Consider the following 24,845-nt stretch of genomic DNA (forward strand, 5'->3'; position numbering starts at 1 on the left):
AACACTTCAACGTGTTATCAGCTTAGATTAGAAGCACAATTCCCTCAATGTGTGAGAACACTTTCTTGTTGTATTCATATAGCAATTCTCACACAATCACTCACATACACAGAAAGTTGAGTTTATTAAAAAATTAAGTGAGTCTTACAAAAAGGCGTTAAACTTGTATATGTTGTCTTTAACACATAGACGCTAAATAAGTGTTGGCTGGAAGGTGATGCCTTTAGTCTAGGCTAGGAGTTCAGTTAGGCAATAGCGTAAGTCCTAAGCCGAGTGAGTTTGTACATGGTGTTTTATAAATCAAAGTCTTCTAGTGGAACCTACCCGAGGTAGTAGAATGGGTGAGGTAGGAGGAGTTGAAGTCTCTGAACATCCATAAACATATTTTGTGTACCTAACTGTTTAACTTTTCTTTTCAAGTTGATTTGATCAGTTCGAGCTGATATCAGTTCAGTTCTCACCATAACTGAACTGATATAATCAATAACGGATCCCACTCATTTCAGTTATTTAGTACACGCAAGGTAAAAAGATTTCAAATTAATCAACTTTCTTCACGAATGATTATTTCGAGTTTTTTCTACTTGGTGGTTGTTCTACGTAAACCTCTTCCCTTAACCGACCATTTAGGAATGAGCTTTTCACATCCATTTGATATACTTTAAAGTTATTGAAAGATTCAAAGGCAAGGAATATTCTTATTGCTTCCAATTGAGCTACTGGAACATACGTTTCAACATAGTTTATTCCTTCTTCTTTCCTATAGCCTTTTACGACTAGCCTTGATTTGTTATGCACAACTGAACCATCTTCATCCAATTTTTTCCTATACACCGATTTTGTACTAAGAAAGGCTTTGAAAGCGGTCTTGGAACTAAAGTCTAGACATTGTTATGAGCAAATTGATTTAGATCTTCTTGCATAGCAATTACCCAGCTGGGATTAGCTAAAGCTTCATCATTTTTCTTCGGTTTTAATTGAGATACAAAGGCAAAGTATATGAATAAATTAAGCATCTGATTTCTAGTTTTTACCGGATCAGATGGATTACCTATTATCAAATCATGAGAATGATTTTTGCTCAATCTGTTAAACTTGTTTGCATACCTAGTTCAGTTTGTAACTGACCAGTTTTTTTTGCTTCAGTTGAAAAGATTTCAGTTTGTGTTTGAATATGTTCTTGGCTTATTTCAAACTGATCATTAACAACCGCGTCTTATTCAACTGGTTGTTCTGTCACCTCGGGTTCTGGTGTTTAAATGATATTTCTAACTGTATTATCTTCACTGTCATCATCCAAAGTAATATCTGTTAAGTGATTTGTCAACTCAACTGGATCATTTGGATTATCATTAGTACAATTTTATCAAAAACAACATGTATTGATTCTTCCACATTAAGAGTACGCTTATTAAATATTCTATAATCTTTACTAAATGATGAATAACAAAGAAATAAACATTCGTCTGATTTATTATCGAAAGGCAGTTAAATGATTTTTACCATTATTTATGAATGATGTATTTACACCCAAATATTTTGAAGTATGAAAACACAATTTTCTTACCAGGCCAGATCTCATAGGGTGTATTCAAATTATTCTTATTAATCAACGATATGTTCTGAGTGTAACATGTTGTGAATTAACTGCTTCTGCTCAAATTTTTTTAGAAATCCCAGAATCAGCAAGCATAGTTCTAGCTGCCGCTTAAGAGTCTGATTTCTGCGTTCAGCTACACCATTTGTTGTGGTGTTCTTGCAGTTGAGAACTCATGTCTGATCAAAAAATTCAAGAAACCGAGATATAGTTTGATTGAAAATTCAGTTCCGCAATCGGATCTTATTCTGTCAATCCCAACTGATTTCTCATTTAAAATTCTTTTGAAAAGTTTTATCAGTTATGAAGTAGTTTGATATTTAAATTTGAGAAATATTATCCAAGTAAATCTTTAGAAGTCATCAACAATCACTAGTGTATTTCATTCATCTTAAGCTCGTGACTAGTATTGGACCAAACAAGTCCATATGCATCAGTTTTAAGCATCAGGTACAATATTTACTTCTTTGTTTTTTAAATATGATCTCACTTGCTTCCCAAGCTAACATGCTGGACAAATTTTATATTTTAAAAACTCAATAATTTGCAAACCGGTGACCGGTTCATGTTTGCTCAGTTATGTAATGGCTTCGAATTAAGGTGATTTAACCTTTTATATCATAACAAGTTCTTAAACCGATTTAAAGCGACAAAACAAACTGGCTCATTGGGTTGATGGCTCAAACTTACTTTATATGTGTTACTACATCTATTTTATGTCATTATGATATCACCAGTTGTATTTTTAACAGTGCATGTATATCTATTAAACTTAAATGAATTGTTATGACCACATAACTGATAATGTTAATCAAGTTATATTTCAAAATTTCCACAAGTAAGACATCATCAATAATAATGTTACCATGGATAAGCTTACACTTATCCACAGTTCTACCTTATGAAGCGTCTCCAAAATTGATTTTGGGACCTGAATATTTGACCAGTGGCGATATTAATTCTGCATCTCCAGTCATGTTTCTAGAATATCTACCGTCCAAGTACCACACTGAGTTTCTGGTCAGTTTTCCTGTAACCTGCAATCACAAATAAAAAATAAATTTTGGTACCTAAATATATTTGGGTCCTGAACTAATTAGTCCTTTAGGAACCCAGACTTGGATCAGTCGAGTTGACCTAGCAGTCGTTGTGTTCTAGATAGCTTTACCTAATTTGTGTGTGACGGGTATGTGGTGAGAAGATGACACAACGTTTGTTTTTGCTATGTTAACCCTGTTGTTCATCCAATATCGTTTTTTAACAGGCTTGTAATTGTAATAATGATTTTAGTATGCTTTCACTGAGTTATGTTTGCTACAATTGGACTGATTGGGTCACCAGTTACTTGAATCAATTGAACTCTTAGGGCTGTATCCAATTCCGTGCCTTTTTGCCTTGTTCATGTTCTCAATCGGGTGCTCAACCGGCTTACTGGACTCAGGTTGTTTATGTACCATGACTGATTTAACAAAGTGAATAAACTTAATTTTGCTCATAGTCAGTTTTGGCTTTGTACCTCTTGTTGAGGGTTCGTCTTGGTTGTTAAAGCCTAAACCAGTTTTGTCCCCAACTGGTTCTGTGAACCTTGCATTTCAGTCAACGTGACTGATGACTTATTCCAAGCTTGAATTACGTCAGATAATATAGAGTTCTCATACTTCAACTGCTGAATCAAAGATTGAATTCCATCCTCTTCTGCTATTAGCTTCGCAACATCTTCTTTGATATTTGAACTTTCAACTGATTTTAAACTATCAGTTTTGTCATTTGAATGATCAGTTTGCTTAGCCTTAGCTTCCTCAAAGGAGATAGCAAGCTTGCGGTACTCGTTTACCATATCGTGTAGTGTAGAAATAAGTTATTCTCATGTAACTTCAAATCAAATACCTGATCACTACTAGATTCCAGCTCAGCATCATCATGCATGAGGTATTTCACCTCTTCTTCATCACTGGAGCTGCTTGAGCTCTCAGTTTCTGATGTTTCACTATCAGTTTCTGTCCATTTTGATTTGTTCTCTTCAGCTACCAGGCCTTCTTGTGTTCTCCTGGATGATTTCTTGTCATCCTTTGATATTCTCCTATGCTCGAAGGGTTTCTTACCATTTTCAACTGATCTCTTGATGTCTTTCTTTCATTTTGGACAGTCAACAATGAAGTGACCAGTCTTTTCGCGGTTATAGCATGCATTCGATTCCTCTTTTTATTCATTCATGTGATAGTTTCTTTAGAATGATCCTTGATTCTTTCTCATGAATCTTTAGAATTTCTTGAAAAACAATGATATTGCATCATTGCTCAGTTGTTCACCTATCTTCTCAACTGAAATTGTTGGTACCAGTTTCAGAGCGCTGAGGGCAGTTGTGACTGGTGGGACTACTGGTTCACTCTCTTCTGTTTTCATCTCGAATTCATAGGCTTTTAGGTTTGCAAACAAATAATGTAATTCCACCTTGTTCAGGTATTTTGATTCTTGCATGACCATAGTTTTAACATCTCATTTTTTGGGAAAGCCACACATTCCTTTTAGAGCAATTTCTTTGTTTGAATGCACTTTTCCTAGTGCATTCTGTTCATTTATCACGCAGCTCACTCTTTTATCAAACTAGTTCATTGATTTTCCAGCCTTCATTTTATATTATCGAATTTTTGTACGGCAACTGAAAGTTTATTCTCTTTGGTTTGCTCGTTGACTTCACACTGGATCAACTTCTCCCAAAATTTTTAGGTAGATTTACACATTTTGATGTTGCTGACAGTATTTTTATCCAGCGTCTTGTATAGAATGTCCTCGGCAATATTGTCTAAGTTTGTCTTCTTTTTATCTTCTGTTGTCCCACTCATCGCGTGCCTTTTAGATGCGATGAGGTGCTCTGTCAGTTAAAGCAACATCTGTATTTTCTTTCACGATTTTCATTTGTCCATCAGTTATGACATGCCACATATCATCATCATGTGCATCTAAATGAGCCTGCATTCTGATTTTCCAGTCATTGAACTCCTCTTTGGAAAACTTAGGGATTTTGTTGAATGAAGATATGGTTATCAGATTTGAGCGTATGGAATATTGAAGACAATATTTTAACTACTTTGATACCACTTGTTAGAATCGGTTAACAACGATGATGTGTTTAGAAGGGGGTTGAATAAACACTTCAGTTTTGAAATCATTTTAGAGTATAAATCAGTTTTTTAAGGAACTGATTCAGAAATCTTGTGTGTCGATATCGATCAATTAACTAATAGTAGTAGTGCGAAAACAAATTGAAAGATATATTGAGTAAATTTGGATAAGTTACTGATAACAGAATGAATATAATGATTGACACAAAGAGTTTTATGGATGTTCGGAGATTTCAACTACTAATACATCATCCCTTCTATCTCAAGTATACGAATTCACTAAAATACTTTGATTGATTACAAAGATTTGTAATAACTCATTTCAGTTGAACTTATATAATGCTACACTGAAACTCTTAGCTTATCATTTCACTTATCAGTTGATAACTGTAGAGCCCAAATTCAGTCCACGTAAAACCCATGCATATATTTAAATTGTTAAATTATCTATTTAAGTTTAAATTGAATTTAGTGATGCATAATTTGTGAAATTTCATTATTTTAAATTATTTATGTTTATGTGATGCATGTTAAAATGTTTCTCGAGTTTCATGTTTCAGCGATTATTCGATGCGGGATCGAGGAAAAGAGACCATCGACGAGTTTGGTGATTTAAAATACGGTATTTTATTTTAAGTTAAGAATGAGGCATTTTAAATGATTTATTTAGTTGTAAGCATTTTTAAAGCCTAATTTAATTTTTAGGTGAATTTAAGTTTTAAAAACTCTTAAAGATTTTCAATTGTGTATTTTAATTTTATTGGGGGTTACTTAGTAAAGTTAATAGTGGGTTAGCAATTTATTAGCATCTTAAGTGGAAATTTAATTAGCAATTTTAATTATCATGTTATTAATTTATTTAAGCTAAATTATTCCCCCTAATTACCTACAAACACACGCGCACACACATTATCACCCACACACATACACGACGCACACACACAATTCTCCCTTCCATTTCATTTCGTTTTTTTAAGAGAAAAGCTTAGGGTTCTAGTGTACCAGCAGTCGTTCCCCCTTCTCTTCAAATTTTTCAGCAATTCTCGTTGAGTTTTCTTCAGAAAAAGCGTGCCACGTTCTTCTCGGATTAACCCCCGCACCATTTCCGCTTCGGTATTGTCATATCATGAGTTTTAAATATCAAAAGGCATGTATAATCTATTTTTTCTGCATCGATCTCATTATTTTATATGTTGTGATGTTTATTATGCGTAAAAATCCATGTATGTTGTGAAAAGTTTGAGCAAAAACACTTGAAATGATTTTTCGATCAAAATTTTAAGATCTTAAAACATGTCTGCTGTCATTTCGATTTCTAAGAACATCGGTTGGTTTTATGGAAAAAATTTCAACATATAAAACATAGAAGCTTTTGATACCTTCGATTTGACAGTAAATTCGTAATTTTTGTACAATAAACGAGTGAGTTGTGATCGTTTTCGTGGGACTGCTCAAACTGTAATTTTCTGGAAAATGAGTTCTTGACGTGTTCTTGAAGTTATTTGTTGAAAGCTTCGTTGGGAACCGTTGGTGATCGTTGTTGCATTTAAGTATTGTGAGTATGATTTTGGGATGATTTTTGATGCTTCGTTTCGTGTCGATAGGCATTTGATTGCATTAGAAGTCGTAGGAAACATTTGGTGTCAAAATGGCGTGTTCACGGTTTGAGTTGCGTTGTATGATTTGTGATGTAAACAAAGAAATGATAAATATAAATAAATCAGCCAAAAACATTTATCTATTTCAAGTGACAAGTTCAAACGAACCAGAACCGATGAACCAATGTTAACATAGTCGTTGAATTCAAAAGACAAAAGCACTTGATGTGACTACAATCAAGGAAAAAGTAGATCAACTTTTACACACAACGGAACAGAGTCCCGAGAATATCAAATACGGTCGTTTGAAGAAGTTGATATGGAAAGGATACTTCCCTAATAAATAAGAAGATCATGGTGATCGAAAACGCACAGAAAAATTATCAACAATATCAAGAATGCATTAAAGTTCTCGAATCACAATATATATTCATCCTCTGAAACAGAGATGAATCCATCTTCATGCTCATACATCATCGACGTATACGCTCAGTTAAGTAGCACTTCAGAGCATCAGAGCAAGCTTGGACGTCTACTTCTAATCTTCAAAGATCAATGTGATCGCTCTGCAACAATTTTTTTTTGCACCTCGAATCAATCTTCAAACCAATTCAATCTAGTAGATGATGAAGAACTTCGGATAGAAGTGAGGGTTGATCTCGAGACTTTTCGTTTGGCAGATCAGTTGTAGGTTGGTTTGGTTTTGTCATCCCGACTGAATGAGAGTGCTAGGATTCTTAGTCGAGAGTGTGACATCAACTAAAATGGTTTTAGACAACATGTTTGTATAAACCAAAGTCTTATAGTAGAACTTTCCGAAATCAGAGAAAGAGGATCCATAGAGGATTTGGTCCTCGATTTCAAAACAAAATCATGTATTCATTTATCGCTTCTTATAATCAGTTTTGACACACACACACTCATAATTATAGTTTTATGCTTTGTATATCATCTTAACCAAAATATTTGTGGCATCATCTTAGATTATTTTCTTATTTTATCATAAAATTATTCAACTAATCAGTTTAGAGCAAAAATAGGCTTGTACCTGAAGTAGGGATGTAAATGAGCCGAGCCGAGCAGTAGCTGGCTCGGGCTCGGCTCGTTTCATTATTTTCTCGGCTCGGGCTCGGCTCGAGCTCGTTACGAGCCTCGGGTTTGAAGCTCGGGCTCGGCTCGTTCAGAATTTATGAAGCTCGGGCTCGGCTCGAGCTCGGCTCGTTAATGGCTCGTTTATCTTGTTTAATGAGCCTGGCTCGGGTTCGCTAATAGCGACGGGTTTTGATTAAAAGCGTCGCTAATAGCGACGAGTATTTACACAAACGTCGCTAATAGCGACGGGTATTTACAAAAACGTCTCCGATCTGGATCAGCGACGTTTTTCTTAAACCGTCGCCAACAGCGACGGTTATGCATAACCGTCGCCGATCTGATCGGCGACGTTTTTCTACAACTGTCGCAAATAGCGCTAGTTACAGACATCGTCGCCAAAAAGCGACGGTTATTTTAGACCGTCGCTATTATATCGACAGTATGTCAAACCTGTCGCCATTAGCGACGGGTTTTATAAAACCCATCGCTAATGTCGCGACGGTTTGAACAAAAAACCGCCTCTAAATGTTTTTTTAAAAAAATGTTATAATTATTTAAATCTGAAATAAAAATATATTGTGCTGTATAATCGAAAAAAAATTAACAAAATTTGAGAAATGTAATCATATTATTAATCTGCAAATAATACAAGTGTTTCATACAAAATGAATCAGCCATGTAGCGCTACATCTCCTCCTGTGATGTTGATTTAAAATGAATCAAATTGAATTTTCTTAATGTAACGTTGATGAGAATAACGAAATTTAATAAACTTACGTGGAGCAGGCGAATCGCGTGTCAACGAAAGATCCATCTGCATGTCGATGTGTGTGAACGTATAGCTCCCATGACGTTGGATCTCTGTCATGTCGTGCTCGCTAAAATAAATTCAATAATTGTAAAACATTAACATTTATAATTAATGAAATATATATTTTTTCCAAAGTACAATTCAATAAATGTCACGAACATCGTCGCTCGAATATTGAACCTCTTCTATTTCACTTTCAGTTCAAATCAATTTCGTTGTCGTACATAACATTAACATCGACTAGATTTTGAGACGATAAAAGAAATTGAGTTGAGATGTCATGAGGTCCACTTTCGTTTTTTTGAAATGCATCGTTCGCATCAATTTGATTATGCTCAGTATTTGGCTCAACATCAGTGACATAAGCTCGCCTACGTAGAGTACTCACATGCATCCAATCTGATTCTGCTCTCTTCGTTGTTGGATAAGTCAAATACACAACTTGCGAGGCTTGCGTAGGAAACACAAATGGTTCGTAGTATCCAAGACTTTTTTTTCGATTGACATCCACAATTTTGTACTTTTTATTAGAAAACACAAATGGTTTGTAATTTCGTCTAAATATGGTTTGTTCTGACATTTTTTTCGATTGTAAGGACAACGGATATATCCATTTAATAAACACTCAAGATGACTAAGTGCAAATGTTACAAACGACTCTAAACGCGACAATTTATAGACAGTTTGCTAAAACCCTAAACCCCAAAACCGTTGTTATTAGCGACGGTTTCAAACCGTCGCCGATATTAATCGGCGACGGTTTATTCATAACAGTCGCTATTATAGCGACGGTTTTATGTAAACCGTCGCTATAATAGCGACGGGTTTTAAGAAATCGTCGCTTAATTTATTATGCGATGGTTTTAATTAAAACCGTCGCTATATAGCGACGGTTTAGTAAAAACCATCGCTGATATCCCCTTTTTTTTATACCAGCAACTCCCGTGAACCACTTAAACAAGCCGAGCTCGAGCTCGAGCTCACGAGCCAGCATAACGAGCCGAGCTCAATTTTGAGCTCACGAACCTGTTATCGAACATGTTCACGAGCTAACGAGCCGAACATCATTAATCTCAAGCTCGGCTCCACAAAATTGTCGAGCCCAAAATAAGGCTCGGGCTCGGCTCGATAAGCTTAATGAACGAGCCCGGACGAGCTTTTTAACGAGCCGAGATCCGAAAAACTCGCGAACAGTTCGGCTCATTTACATCCCTAACCTGAAGTGAGGCAAGTGAGGCGGCCACCCCAGGGCCTATACTTTGAGGGGGCCCAAAAATTTTAAATACAGTAGAATTATGTAAGTCACTTAGCTTCAAATAAATGCAAAAAAACATTCATTTATTCTAGACAAAAACTTGTGTGAGACGGTCTCACGGATCGTATTTGTGAGACGGATCTCTTATTTGGGTCATCAATGAAAAAATATTACTTTTTATGCTAAGGGTATTGCTTTTTATTGTGAATATGGGTAAGATTGACCCGTCTCACAGATTAAGATCCGTGAGACGGTCTCACATGAAACTCACTCTTTATTCTATTATATTATCCAAAAATTTGAAGATGGAAGAGCTTTAATTTTCTCAATCTTATACAGACGTGCTCTCACAAAAAGAAATTTTGTATTTTCTCATTCAATCTCATCTCTTATCAACAAGTGATCTAAGAAATTAAATTTAAACATTATATTTTATTTTCAATTATTAAAACTTTATATTGAGGTTCCCTAAAGGAATTTTTTATTTACAAATTCCAATAAGCCCATGTTATATTCTAGAATATGCCCCAAAAACGGTTGTTTTTTCTTACTTTTTGTTTTATAAAAATAAGATAATTAGTAGTGTTTTTAGAAAGCTTCTTGTATTGTCCAAGGCACCATGCAAATTGGTTACTTTTACCGCCAATCTATCTAATTTGTTCTTAATGAAATGAATACTAAAATTTTACAATTGAAATATATATGTCTTCATATTATTTTGCAAATGCTTTCCAAATTTTAAGTTATATAATTTATATTTATAATAGATATGAAATTATTAATTTTTTTGGTTAGAATATAATAAATATAATACCAAAGCATTTTTCTACTTATTAAAAAAAAACTAGAGAATAAGCTTTAATCATTAGAGATATCGATAAATACTTTATTAGCGACAATAAAATGGTGATGTAAGAATAAATAGTAATTTGACGGACATCGAACAGTAAAAGAATAATAAATGATATAATAATGTGAATGAAAAATATTGTTAATTAATATTATAGAAAATGATTATCATGTAAAAGCAAATTAAGAAAGTTTGTTTCCTTGAATGTTTGATAATTTAGATAAATTTGATAAAACTATTAATTGACATAATATTTGAAAATAATGATTATCTTGATACTAATGAAAAAACAGTGTCTACTATTTGAATTATCCAATTTTTTAAGTTTGACTCAGATTTCCAAAATCTCAGATTTAGCACTGATAAAAAAAATTTGAGAAAAACTTATGTGAGACAGTTTCACAGGTCGTATTTTGTGAGACGAATTTTTTACTCGGGTCATCCACGAAAATATATTACTTTTTATGCTAACAGTATTACTTTTTATTGTGAATATCGGTAAGGTTGACCCGTCTCACAAATAAAGATTCGTGAGACCGTCTCACAAGAAACATGCTCACGAAATAATTTCATCGGTCGCTAACACAACCATAAAACACTTTTTAAATAATGTCAAACCAATCAAAAACCAATTCCTTGCACATGGTGACAGCCAGAATGAAACTAAGAAATGTAGTCATAAACAGTCACGGACGGGCACAAAAAACGTTTGTCCTTTAAACATCATTTCATGGATTCAAACTCACATGGAATAAGACAAATGTACTAATTAAAGATCAAACAATTACATATTCCACATTCGAAGAATACTGACATTATAGTCAATAATAATAGTGTGTGAGGGGAGACATCCCTTCTTACATGAAAAGGCGACATGTTTCCATTCACCATTTTTTCATCACAAATCATTAATCGATCATTCACGAGAGAAGACAAGCTCAATAATTAAGCATGGCATTCCGTATTTCATTTTCATTCCACGGTTTGGTACCAAAATATTAAGTTCATGAAATGTTTATGGAGCGAAAGATGTTTTAGTTGTTAAATATATGGGCTAAAGTTATAATTTTACTTGGATTGTGTTTTTGTCACATCCACATTGTGGGGCCCTTAGCTCCTAATCGTTATTACAAGGTAAATTGATTAGGGTTAATTAATCACAGCGGAAAACGAGTTTAAATTTTCTTTACAACGAGCCCAAAACATTTCTTCTAGATTTATAATACTAAAAATTAGTATTTAATCTCAACTCATAAAACACGCCCACACGTAATCAAAACCAATCACATACAAACATATCATGTCCTCGGGACATGCCCCGGTATAATACATATATATATATACTGGGAAAAAGACATAAACATAAAACCTCAGCCCAAGCTGTGGCTCCCTCCAGAAGTACACTCTCCGGTCTCCTGATATCCTGGAGTACCTGCCATTGTCCACACACAAAGACAACAACAGCCCCCCTTGGAGGTGAGCAAAGCTCCCTATGGAACAACCAATCATATATACCACAGATATCTAAACAATGATATATGGTATGCAATGCATGTATGTCGTGGAGGTATCAGGTCAAATGCCCATCCACTGAGCACATGTCAGAATGAATCGAATCGCTATCAAATCAATGCTCGAGCTAGCACACCGGCCGATATGGGAATACACGTATGATAGCGTCGGCAAAGCGCCATCAAATCCCACATCTCATATCCAATCATATGGGACCACAAATATCTATGTTTTACGGGTCATATAATACCAACATAGCAATTGTGTTCACAAACCCCGGAATCCAATCCAATCATATCAAGGTATCCAAGGATCATAGCTCAACGTGCATGTCATGTATCGATGTATGCATAAAATGATGTGTGTTAACAAAACATTTATTTTATACATCGATATCTCAATCTCAATGTCATGTATGCCACATCAAATCAACAAATAGGCATTTAGACACATATTCTCATCCCAATCAATCAAATCAATCCAACATATATCATATAATACAGATACATGTCGTATGTTACCCGGTCGCAACATACCTCAATTCTTCGTTTCCAGTTGATGTAGCCTGAAGATATTGATATTACACTTTATCTACATCAATAACATACTCATTCCAATCAACAACATACTCCAAAATCATTAATATGAGTTTCAAATATCATTTGAAACTTAAAAAAATTCATATCAAATCAAAATCATATCATAATTCAATTCCGACTTCAAAACTTAGTTTCTTGTCAGTTATTCTACCGCATATATAACCGACACATAATTCTTCAATCTCAATCCAAATTAGGAATAATTCAAAATAACATCACTATAATCATCTCTTCTTCGTTAAAATCATACATTATTCAACAATCTTCAACTTCTGTATGATTTAACAATTTATCGCATTTATTCGAAAAATCAACGAATTTCAAACATCACCAAAACTATGAAATTTATACCTCAAATCTAAGACCTCGTGTCAACGATCCTAGATCTGAAGCCGGTTCGTCGATTGGATAAACCGATAAGTCGCACGATCGAAAAAAAAATCAAAAATATATATTCGCTTTTCCCTCACTCTCGCTCACCTCTCGGCTGAATCTTCTGAGAGTGAAACTCACTTTCACGTGAGTTTCAACATTATCTTTTCTTTCTTTTTTTTTATAATATTATATTATACTATTATTTTATATTAATAATAATATAATATAATATAATATATACTATTTAACATTTTAACGTCAGTATATCCTTTTGGATCAGTCAAACGATCCAATTTTCCAAAGCTCAAAACAAAAAACTTCTATATCTTTGAGTTTTCAACGTTATATCCAAATCTCAAATCATTTGAGCTTCATATAAAAAAGATATGTCACTATTTACCATTTTGTCCTTAAAATTAATTCATTATTTTTCAACTTATCTACAAAAATGCCATCAAAGCTATTTAGTCTCGGGATCTCACATTTCTCCTCCTCTTAAAAGATTTCGTCCTCGAAATCTGAAGCATCTCTATAAACATAACATTGGCAAACATATATATGTCACCAGTTATAGTACATATCAAAACTAAAATCAGAATAAGGATCAGAATACATCGAATACAATAGAATAGATGTCGCAGAATCAAACAAATGCGGATACGAATCTCGCATCTTGCTCTCCAATTCCCACGTTGATTCTTCAACACCATGTCGTGTCCATTGCACTCGTACTAGGGGAATCGATTTGTTTCTCAATATCTTCTCCTTTCGATCCATAATGCGAACATGTTGTTCAACATAGGAAAGAGAAGGATCCAGTTCAACATCATCAGGTGCAAGCACATGTGATGGATCTGGTTCATATTTCCTCAGCATAGAAACATGAAATATATCGTGAATAGCGGATAGAGCTGGTGGCAATGCCAATCGATACGCAAGATCACCAACTCGATCCAGAATCTAGTATGGACCAACATAACGAGGAGATAATTTCCCTTGCATGCCTAATCGAACAGTGCCTCTAAAGTGAGATATTTTCAAAAACACTCTGTCACCTTTCTGGAATTCCAATGGTCGTCTTTGTTTATTCGTATAACTCGTCTAACGATCCTGAGCAGCTTTCATCCGATGCCAAATCAACTGAACCTTATCGTTCATTTCATGTATCATTTCAGGTCCAGTCAATTGTTTCTCACCAATTTCATCCCAGAATAACGGTGATCTACATCGTCTCCCATATAGAGCTTCAAACGGTGCCATACCGATACTCGTCTGAAAGCTATTATTATAAGAAAATTCAACCAATGGTAAGGCATCTTGCCATCCCAATCTGAAGTCCATCACAATTGCACGCAACATATCCTCTAAAGTCTGAATCGTACGCTCAGTTTGGCCATCAATTTGAGGATGATAAGCAGTACTCATAGCCAAACGCGTACCCATCGCTTCTTGAAAACTACCCCAGAATTTAGAAGCAAATCTGGGATCACGATCAGATGCAATCGAGACTGGCACACCGTGCAGTCTCACAACATTCTCAATGTATAAACGAGACATCCTCTTATAAGGATAAGTCCGCTCATATGGAATAAAATACGCAGATTTCGAAAGTCGATCAATAATGACCCAAATAGCATCACAGCCCTTGGGCGAACGAGGTAAATGAGTTACAAAATCCATAGCAATATGTTCCCAATTCCATATCGGGATTTCAAGACTATGGAGCAATCCCCCCAGTTTCATTCTCTCGGCCTTCACTTGCTGGCAGAACAAGCATTTCGAAATAAACTCAGCAATGTCCTTCTTCATACGTTTCCACCAGAATTGAGGTCTCAATGTCAAATACATCTTCTGACATCCAGGATGAATACTGTATTTGCGACAATGTGCTTCTCGAAGAAGAGCAGATTTCAAATCAGAATCATCAGGAACTACCAGCCGTCCATTAAGTAGTAAAGAACCATCAGAAGAAATCTGGAATCCAGACTGATGTCCAGCAGATACAAGTTCTTTCGACTTTTGGATCTGAGCATCGCTTCGTTGGGCCTTTCGTATTTTCGATATCAAATTCGGCTCAATTTTCAATGCTGAGACAGTGACAGAATTCCAATTCGAGTGAAAAGTCCAACCAGAAGTACATATATCCTCATGTACCTTGGCGACACTGACAGATGCTAAAACAGAATCATAAACTTTACGACTCAGGTCATCCGCAGTAACATTCACCGATCCAGGATGATATTGAATCTCACAATCAAAATCCTTCAGGAGATCCATCCACCTGCGTTGCCTCATATTCAAATCAGATTGAGAAAAGAGATATTTCAGACTTTTATGGTCCGAATAAATAACAAACTTTTCTCCGTACAAGTAATGGCGCCACATCTTAAAAGCAAACACAATGGCAGCCAATTCGAGATCATGAACAGGATAACGTGTTTCATGAGATTTCAATTGACGAGACGCATAAGCAACCACTTTGTCGTGTTGCATCAGAACACAACCAAAACATTTACAAGAAGCATCTGTACACACCAAAAATCTTCCGGTACCTGAAGGAATAGTAAGCACAGGTGCTGTGGTCAATCTCGTCTTCAATTCAAGAAAACTAGCTTCACATTCATTTGACCAAATGAATCTCTGATTTTTCTGTGTCAGTTGAGTAATAGGTTTAGCTATTTTCGAAAATCCTTCAATAAAACGACGATAATATCCAGCTAAACCCATGAAACTACGGATTTCAGGAACATTTGTAGGTCTTGGCCAATGCAATACAGCTTCGACCTTCACAGGATCAACAGATATGCCATGTCTCGAAATGACGTGGCCCAAAAATACAACCTTGTCCATCCAGAATTCACATTTGGACAATTTAGCATACAAATGACTAGTACGAAGAGTTTGAAGTACCAGTCTCAGATGTTCAGCATGCTCCTTCTATGATTTCGAATACACAAGAATATCATCAATAAAAACAATAACGAATCGGTCTAGATAATCTCGAAAGACACGATTCATTAGATCCATAAAGATAGCAGGAGCATTCGTAAGACCAAAAGGCATAACCAAGAATTCATAATGGCCATACCTCGTACGAAAAGCAGTTTTGGGCACATCTTCGTCTCGAACTCGTACTTGATGATACCCAGAACGAAGATCAATCTTCGAGTAAACAGAAGTACCCTGAAGCTGATCAAACAAATCATCAATACGAGGAAGTGGGTACTTGTTCTTCACAGTAGCCCGATTCAGTTGCCTATAATCGATACACATTCGCATCGTACCATCTTTCTTTCGAACAAATAAAACTGGAACTCCCCAAGGTGATACACTCGGTCGAATATATCCCTTATCGAGAAGATCCTGTAATTGTTCTTTCAATTCCTTCAGTTCCAATGGTGCCATGCGATAAGGAGCTTTAGATATAGGAACAGTCCCCGGCATAAGATCAATACTAAACTCAACTTCTCGATGAGGAGGAAAATAAGGAATCTCATCGGGAAATACATCCGGGAATTCTTTCGCAACAGAAATCTCAGATAAAGAAGACTCCTTCTTCGAAATATCAATAGCGTAGATAAGATAACCTTCATCTCCGCTAGTCAACAATCGGTACATTTCCAAGGAAGATACCAATGGAATTTTGGCTTGGGAACCCTTGCCATAAAAATTCCACTTGGGTCCATCAACTGATAACAAGTGCCAAACATACCTTGATACTGCTCAATAGTATGTTTGCCTCCACAATAGCTATAGTAAGGAGCAATCACAGGACTCCCTCATCGTGATCCACTAGAACTCGAAGAAGACGAAGAAACAGAGCTAGTTTTCTTGAACTTCTTACCCCTTGGTCGCAAAGTAGGCTGCTAAGCTGACACCGGAGGTGGAGGAGTATACTGTGGACCTCCTCTCCTAAGTCCAGCCTCGGCTGCCTTGGCTCGTTCAACTGCCTCTGCGTAGCTGGTAGGCAATCCAGAAACAACATAGGTATACAAAGTAGGATGTAAACCATTTACAAACCTGTTATATTTTGCCCTCGCATTTCCAGCTACGTGAGGTGCATACTTCAGTAACGTAGAAAACTTCGAAGCATACTCTGCAACAGACATCGTTCCCTGCTGCAGATTATTGAATTCATTCTCCTGAGAAGTATAATAGGATGGAGGGGAATACTGCACCAGAAACTGGGCCTTGAAGACATCCCAGGGGACTTCAATCCCGGCCTCTTTCAGTCCAATCTCAGCGGCTTCCCACCAAGATTTTGCTCGGTATTTCAACTGATAGAGAGCAAGTTTCAGTCTCCGAGCCTTGGAATATTCAACAATATTAAACAGATGCTCGATATCCTTCAACCAGACCTCAGCTCTTTCTGCACTCTCAGTGCCAAAGAACCTCGGTGGTTTCAAATCCTGGAATCGAGCCATCACTACATCCATGGACAATCCTTCCAATTGCCCAACAATCCTCTCAGTACTACTACTCGCAGTTTCATTTGTGGGATCCATCTACAAATCAAAAGATGAATATCACAATTTCATATCAATATCACATCATCTCATATCATCAATCTCATCAGATACTTACTCGAATCAAATCAAGTAGGAGCAAGTAATACAAATAATTCAAACACATACGCAATATTCATTTGTGCCTATTCAAGTGTACACAAGACTCAATAGGGCATTCCCAGCTATGCTCTGATACCACTCTATGTGGGGCCCTTAGCTCCTAATCGTTATTACAAGGCAAATTGATTAGGGTTAATTAATCACAGCGGAAAACGAGTTTAAATTTTCTTTACAACGAGCCCAAAACATTTCTTCTAGATTTATAATACTAAAAATTAGTATTTAATCTCAACTCATAAAACACGCCCACACGTAATCAAAACCAATCATATACAAACATATCATGTCCTCGGGACATGCCCCGGTATATAGATACATATACATATATACTGGGAACAAGACATAAACATAAAACCTCAACCCAAGCTGTGGCTCCCTCCAGAAGTACCCTCTCCGGTCTCCTGATATCCTGGAGTACCTGCCATTGTCCACACACAAAGACAACAACAGCCGCCCTTGGAGGTGAGCAAAGCTCCCTATGGAACAACCAATCATATATACCACAGATATCTAAACAATGATATATGGTATGCAATGCATGTATGTCGTGGAGGTATCAGGTCAAATCCCCATCCACTGAGCACATGTCAGAATCAATCGAATCGTTATCAAATCAATGCTCGAGCTGGCCTACCGGCCGATATGGAAATACACGTATGATAGCGTCGGCAAAGCGCCATCAAATCCTACATCTCATATCCAATCATATGGGGCCACAAATGTCTATGTTTTACGGGTCATATAATACCAACATAACAATTGAATTCACAAACCCCGGAATCCAATCCAATCATATCAAGTATCCAAGGATCATAGCTCAACGTGCATGTCATGTATCGATGTATGCATAAAATGATGTGTGTTAACAAAACATTTATTTTATACATCGATATCTCAATCTCAATGTCATGTATGCCACATCAAATCAACAAATAGGCATTTAGACACATATTCTCATCCCAATCAATCAAATCAATCCAACATATATCATATAATACAGATACCTGTCGTATGTTACCCGGTCGCAACATACCTCAATTCTTCGTTTCCAGTTGATGTAGCCTGAAGATATTGATATTACACTTTATCTACATCAATAACATACTCATTCCAATCAACAACATACTCCAAAATCATTAATATGAGTTTCAAATATCATTTGAAACTTAAAAAAATTCATATCAAATCAAAATCATATCATAATTCAATTCCGACTTCAAAACTTAGTTTCTTGTCAGTTATTCTACCGCATATATAACCGACACATAATTCTTCAATCTCAATCCAAATTAGGAATAATTCAAAATAAAATCACTATAATCATCTCTTCTTCGTTAAAATCATACATTATTCAACAATCTTCAACTTCTGTATGATTTAACAATTTATCGCATTTATTCCAAAAATCGACGAATTTCAAACATCACCAAAACTATGAAATCTATACCTCAAATCGAAGACCTCGTGTCAACGATCCTATATCTGAAGTCGGTTCGTCGATTGGATAAACCGATAAGTCGCACGATCGAAAATAAAATAAAAAATATATATTCGCTTTTCCCTCACTCTCGCTCACCTCTCGGCTGAATCTTCTGAAAGTGAAACTCACTTTCACGTGAGTTTCAACATTATCTTTTCTCTTTTTTTATTTTTTTTATAATATTATATTATATTATATTATATTATTATATTATATTAATAACAATATAATATAATATATATTATTTAACATTTTAACGTCGGTATATCTTTTTGGATCAGTCAAACGATCCAATTTTCCAAAGCTCAAAACATAAAACTTCTATATCTTTGAGTTTTCTACGTCATATCCAAATCTCAAATCATTTGGGCTTCATATGAAAAAGATATATCACTATTTACCATTTTGCCCTTAAAATTAATTCATTATTTTTCAACTTATCTACGAAAATGCCATCAAAGCTATTTTAGTCTCGGGATCTCACACACATTTTTCAACTACCTCATTTATTGTCATTTTCTCACAAAAATATTATCGGGAGTGATCTTAAATGTATTGAAACGTCTATTACTCGTTTCTCTTTAAAATATACTAGAATTTTTTTTTTCCTTTATATCTCTCGGCCGAAAATGCATACACATGATAACAAGTAGTACATATACATTCACATGCAACATGAAGAATACTTTTCATAAAAATTGTTTTTCATGAACATGCATGACTTTAAATCTTTTTCCTTTCATCATAGCCTTTTTCCATTCATCATATGAGTATACATTTTCTTTTTATTGAATTCAGATCATTAACTGTGATTTTCGTTTCAGTTTTTGGTCGATTGATCCATCTAAGCATAACCATGATATCAGCGGCGGGGGCATCAGCACCTCCCTCAATAACATCATCATTTGCAGCATTAAAACCTAATGAATCTAATGATTCAGCACGTCCACAAATAACGTATATACAAGCACATGTATTAAATCATACTTTTATTTAAAATAATTTTAAGCAAAAATAAATCCTATATCGTAAAATCATAAAATCGTAAAGCTTTGCATCATTTATAATTTTGGGTAAAGTTTGATCCTTGAAAGTGAATAGTTTTTTATCATTTGGTCGACTGGTCAGTCTTAGCTCACCATTATGAATAGGGACGGGCACTAGGCACTGACGTAAAAATATGGAAATACGATCGTCGGGCTCCCTCTGAGGTCTTGTCCCGTAAACGGGCTCCCTCTAGGGCCTTTTCCCTCACGATATTCTTATAAAATTGTAAGTTCATCGATCCTTCTTAAAACAGATCCCCCACATATCCTCTATCATATTTGTCACAGTCAATTCACATCCTTCAAAATATTTTTTCTTTTCCTTTTATTTCATTAAATATCACGACCTTCCAAAAATAGCATTTTTACAGTCAAAATTTAACATCTTTACAATAAATCATAAAATATCATATTTTCATCAAAATCATCATAATATATCATTTAACAATCTAGGTGTAAAATAATTGTTTTGCCCCTAGATATAAAGTTTCTAGATTTTGACTTTTTCTTACTTTTATTGACTCTAGACCTCCCCAAATAATTATTTAAGCTTAGATTTAATTTTTGATATTTTTATTTGACGTAAATTCGATGATTTCGATTTAATTTTTTGATTACCGATTCGCGAAGCGTTTAATTCTCGAATTAATTCAAACTTTAATATTTTCTTCCAAATTTTAAACATACACTTTTTATACCTAAAATACCCTCATGAACCCTGAATTGACCGCGTGGACCATGGTTCGACCCTTTTCTTTCTAGACACTAAAATTCGAACCCTACCCTATTCTCTCGAGCCCTCTTGCGTTTTTCTCGAGCCACTTTGAGCCATCACCCGACCAGACCTCCTAAGGACACAACCAAACCCCCCTGGACCATGCACGACGCTCATGCGCACCAGAAACAAGAGCCGTGAAGGTTCCCTTGTGTTTGCTCGGGCCACCATCGAGCCAGCCTGCATCAGCCCCTAACGCGACCCCTAGCCATTCTCCTTACACCCTACTTGTAAGGCTCGAGATTCATTAATATGATATTCAAAGATATGAGAATGCATGACATGGAATGAGGGGAGAAAAGGCATAAAAAATTAGAGTTTTGAGTACAACATAGACCGCACCCGCGCCTAGAGTAGGAGCGCACCTGCGGTAACATAATTCTGAATTTTGAAATTGAGGCCGAAGCCACACCGCTCCCGCGGTGCAACCAAGACCGCACCTGCGGTCGATGTCCAGTAGGGTAGGGAAATTTTATTCGAAGCAAGACCGCACCCGCGGTCAAGGAGGGACCGCACCCGCGGTCGTCGAATTTCAGAAAATGAAATTGGTGCCGAGAGCACAGCCCGCGCTCCTTGAACTACCGCACCCGCGGTCATGCGTGCCACTTGAAAAATGAGCCATGTGTTATTAGCCATGCAATTTAAGTGCTGAGTCTTCAATTCCTTACCAATTCCAGAGAAGAAACCGAGGGAAAGTGTAAGGGAAAAAGGGAAGGCTTCTTTCATTCTAGACTTGAATTGTGCAAGATATATTCATCCAAATTTTAATCCAAGTTTAGATTTGTGCTCCTCTCAACCAAGGCTACAAAAGGATGTAAGTTTGGTTAAGTTTCACCATGATTTAGATTTCATATGTTGAAAGAAGTAGGATATGATGATTATATTGTGTTCTTGACATATTGAGCATAGCATATTCGTAATCGGATCGAAAAAATGATATCGTATGCTATTGTTATTAGATTCCCGCATGTTTGAATGAAATATGTGCAGATTTCAGCATGGTATGATGTATTGTGGTGATAATGATGAGTTGAGACTTGTAAATTGTTGATATATGTGAGAGTTGGATTGACCAGTATCGAGAAATCACGTCGTTATGCCGTCGAAAGTTATACCAAGATTTATTATTGATTGTATATGCATTGAATTAAGTTGGTGATTGATATTGTACCTCTCCACATTGCCATTTCAGATTTGGATTGACAGATTTGGTACCTACTTCGAGACTTCGATTTATTACGACGACAAGAAGGTATAATTCATGCGATTGTAGGGAAGATACGACTCGAATCAGATTTCATTAGAGTTTCCCAACAAAATCACATACTAGATTTGTTATTGTACTTTTGATATATTTTGAATTGTTTATAGATTTATATTCAAATCTCCTGATATGATAATGATGTGTTTATAGATCTATATTCAAGCATTGAGATAGGAGAGTCATTGACAGATTTGTCAAACTAGACGTTCGGTGTATCGACGCATAGGAGCAGACTTCCTCCGATTGTTGACATTCGATACAGACACGACCGAAGTCTAGGAGTAAGACGTACAGTTACGCCGATTGGGAGGGTAGGCAACAGACAGTGACGTCTTATTCACCCCGGGATCCCTAGAGTAGAGTCAAACTGAGTCTAGACATGATTTGACTTAGACTGCATGTTTTATAGACTGGTTTCATAGACTATGGAACCCATGATTTACGTTACATGCATGATATGGTGTTTTATGATTTTATTATGCATATGCATGTATACATGTTTTATACTGGGATTTGTTCTCACCGGAGTTTCCGGCTGTTGTTATGTCTGTATGTGTGCATAACAACAGGTAGGGCAAGATCTGGGTCACGACAGAGATGAGTTCGAGATAGCGTGGTGACTACGGGCGCAGAAGATCACTAGTGGTGTCAGACAAGACTTGTACTACTTGTAGTTCATGATTTGTATTAAACCCTAGCTGTATGATTGTACCCGAACAAGACATGTTGTATGTTTGTAGAAATAAATAAAGAACTTGTGCTTGTTTATATACATTTGAATGAATGTTAAAAAGAGAATATTTGACCCACATTTTCTCACAGATCCATTTAATCCCAGACAGAATTGAGTTAGAGCCCGGGTCCCCACAACAGGTGGTATCAGAGCGATAGATCCTTTAGACTGAGATAGAAGAGAATGAGCGGGGTAGATTGGGTTTTCTTTCCTTGCTTGTGATTGCTAGCATGAGATATATTTTAATGTTGACTTACATTGTGTGTGCTAGCATGAGATTATGTTTCACTGCTTTGAAATACATGTTATCTAATTATCTGATTTGAATTGGTAATATGCATTATTGAGTATGAATCAGATGTGATTCTTGATCAGCAGTAGGATGATCAAAGAAAGATTGGAACAGATTTGTAGTACTGGGTTACTAATGGTTTTGGTAATCAGATATACCTCCATGGAGAATTCCAGAAAGGGGTAGTACTTCGACTGAACAGATAGATATATCAGAGACTCAGATGGAAATACAATTGAAGAGGTTTCAGTCATTTCAACCGCCGATTCTACAGGGTACTGAGACGCCGGTAGATTGTGAGAAGTGGCTTGAAGACATAGAAATGCTATTCGAATTTCTTGAGTTTACAGATGATTGTAGAATTCAGTTGATTAGGCATCAGTTACAGAAATCTGCAAGAAGTTGGTGGCTGGTAACCAAAGAAGCCCTAGAACGGCGCAGTTCACTAATTACATGGAAAATTTTTAAGGTTGAATTCTATCAAAGATTTTTCCCCGTATCATACAGACAAGACAAAAGTGCAGAGTTTTCGAATTTGAGACAAGGGCACTTGAGTATTGATGAGTATGTGGCTCAGTTCTTTACCTTGTTACATTTTGTCCCTCATGTGGCTAGAAATGATGAAGCTATATCTAGTCAGTTCATTCAGGGATTGAATCCGGAGATACGTACATTGGTGAATGTGAAACGATCGATTAATTTTGCTGAGACCTTGAACAGAGCCAAAAGAGAAGAAACGATTCTACTAGGACAAAACGGAGCATCATGTGATCCCCCAGCACCGAATTCACAACAACTGCCTTCCAGAGTTGAGATTGGCAGTAGCAGTGGTGGAAAGAAAGAACAGCTGAAAATTCAGAAGAAACAGTCTAAGAAGTTGGGAAGCGAACCGAGTGGTTCATCTAGCTCCAGTGTTTCCGATCTTAGTTATATTGGCGTATATTGCAGAGCTTGTGGAGGAAGGCATCCTACAGAGCAATGCCAGAGAGTGACTGGCATTTGCAATATCTGTAAACAGCCGGGACACTTTGCTAGAGTTTGTCCACAGAGAGGTTCCCGAAGATTTCAGGGGGCAGACTCATCTGGTGGCAGTGACCGAGGAACAGACCCAAGAGGCACTTGATGATATAGTGGCAGGTACTGTTCTTCTATGATTATCTTGCATATGTATTGATATATACTAATGCACTTTCTACAATCATCTTTAACTGAGTTGTATTGATATATGATGTATCTGTTGGGTCTGTATTTACTGTAGTATTGATTCCCTTAATTTTTAGGAAAGAAAGAGTGATATTAGAGATTTCTGTAAAATATTGTATACTACAGTAAAATGATAAAATATTGTATACTACAGTAAAATGAGAATGAGATCGAGTTAGATTATGATGTACTCGTGTTTCCTGATTAGAATGCCTTATTGATATTAATATGCTGAACAAGTACAGAACTATTATAGATTTCTTTCAGGAAAGTATAAGATTCAGACCTGATATGGCTGATAAGTAGAGATTTCACGGTAAGGAATTTAGATTTAGAATTCCTTTGATAATTGTATTGTCTATGACTCGATTGTTATAGAAAGAAGCAGATGGCATCCTTATGTATTCAGTAGACATACTGAAATCGAGCCTAGCATTGGCAGATTTGCCAATGATGTGTGAGTTGGCTGATGTTGCCAAATAAGACTTCAGATTTGCCTTGTATCAGAAAGATAGATTTCAGAATTGAATCGATACCAGGTATTGTTTGTTGTTTAGAATTCAGTACAGAATAATATTGAATGTCCAGAATGACACTGAATGAATTGAAAGAT

At 36.1% G+C, this 24,845-nt stretch overlaps 1 long non-coding RNA gene across 1 annotated transcript; it reads right to left on the reverse strand.

Annotated features, from left to right (window-relative positions):
* Window positions 1-17,758: 17,758 nt before the first annotated feature.
* Window positions 17,759-19,009, reverse strand: LOC140813551 (uncharacterized). The gene is made up of 3 exons (XR_012113977.1): window positions 18,887-19,009; window positions 18,473-18,527; window positions 17,759-17,857 (listed from the first exon to the last, which is right to left on the reverse strand). It is a non-coding gene; the product is annotated as an uncharacterized lncRNA (long non-coding RNA).
* Between the last annotated feature and the right edge of the window lie 5,836 nt (window positions 19,010-24,845).

This window comes from Primulina eburnea, chromosome 15, assembly GCF_022965805.1.
Source record: "Primulina eburnea isolate SZY01 chromosome 15, ASM2296580v1, whole genome shotgun sequence".
Taxonomy (NCBI): domain Eukaryota; kingdom Viridiplantae; phylum Streptophyta; class Magnoliopsida; order Lamiales; family Gesneriaceae; genus Primulina; species Primulina eburnea.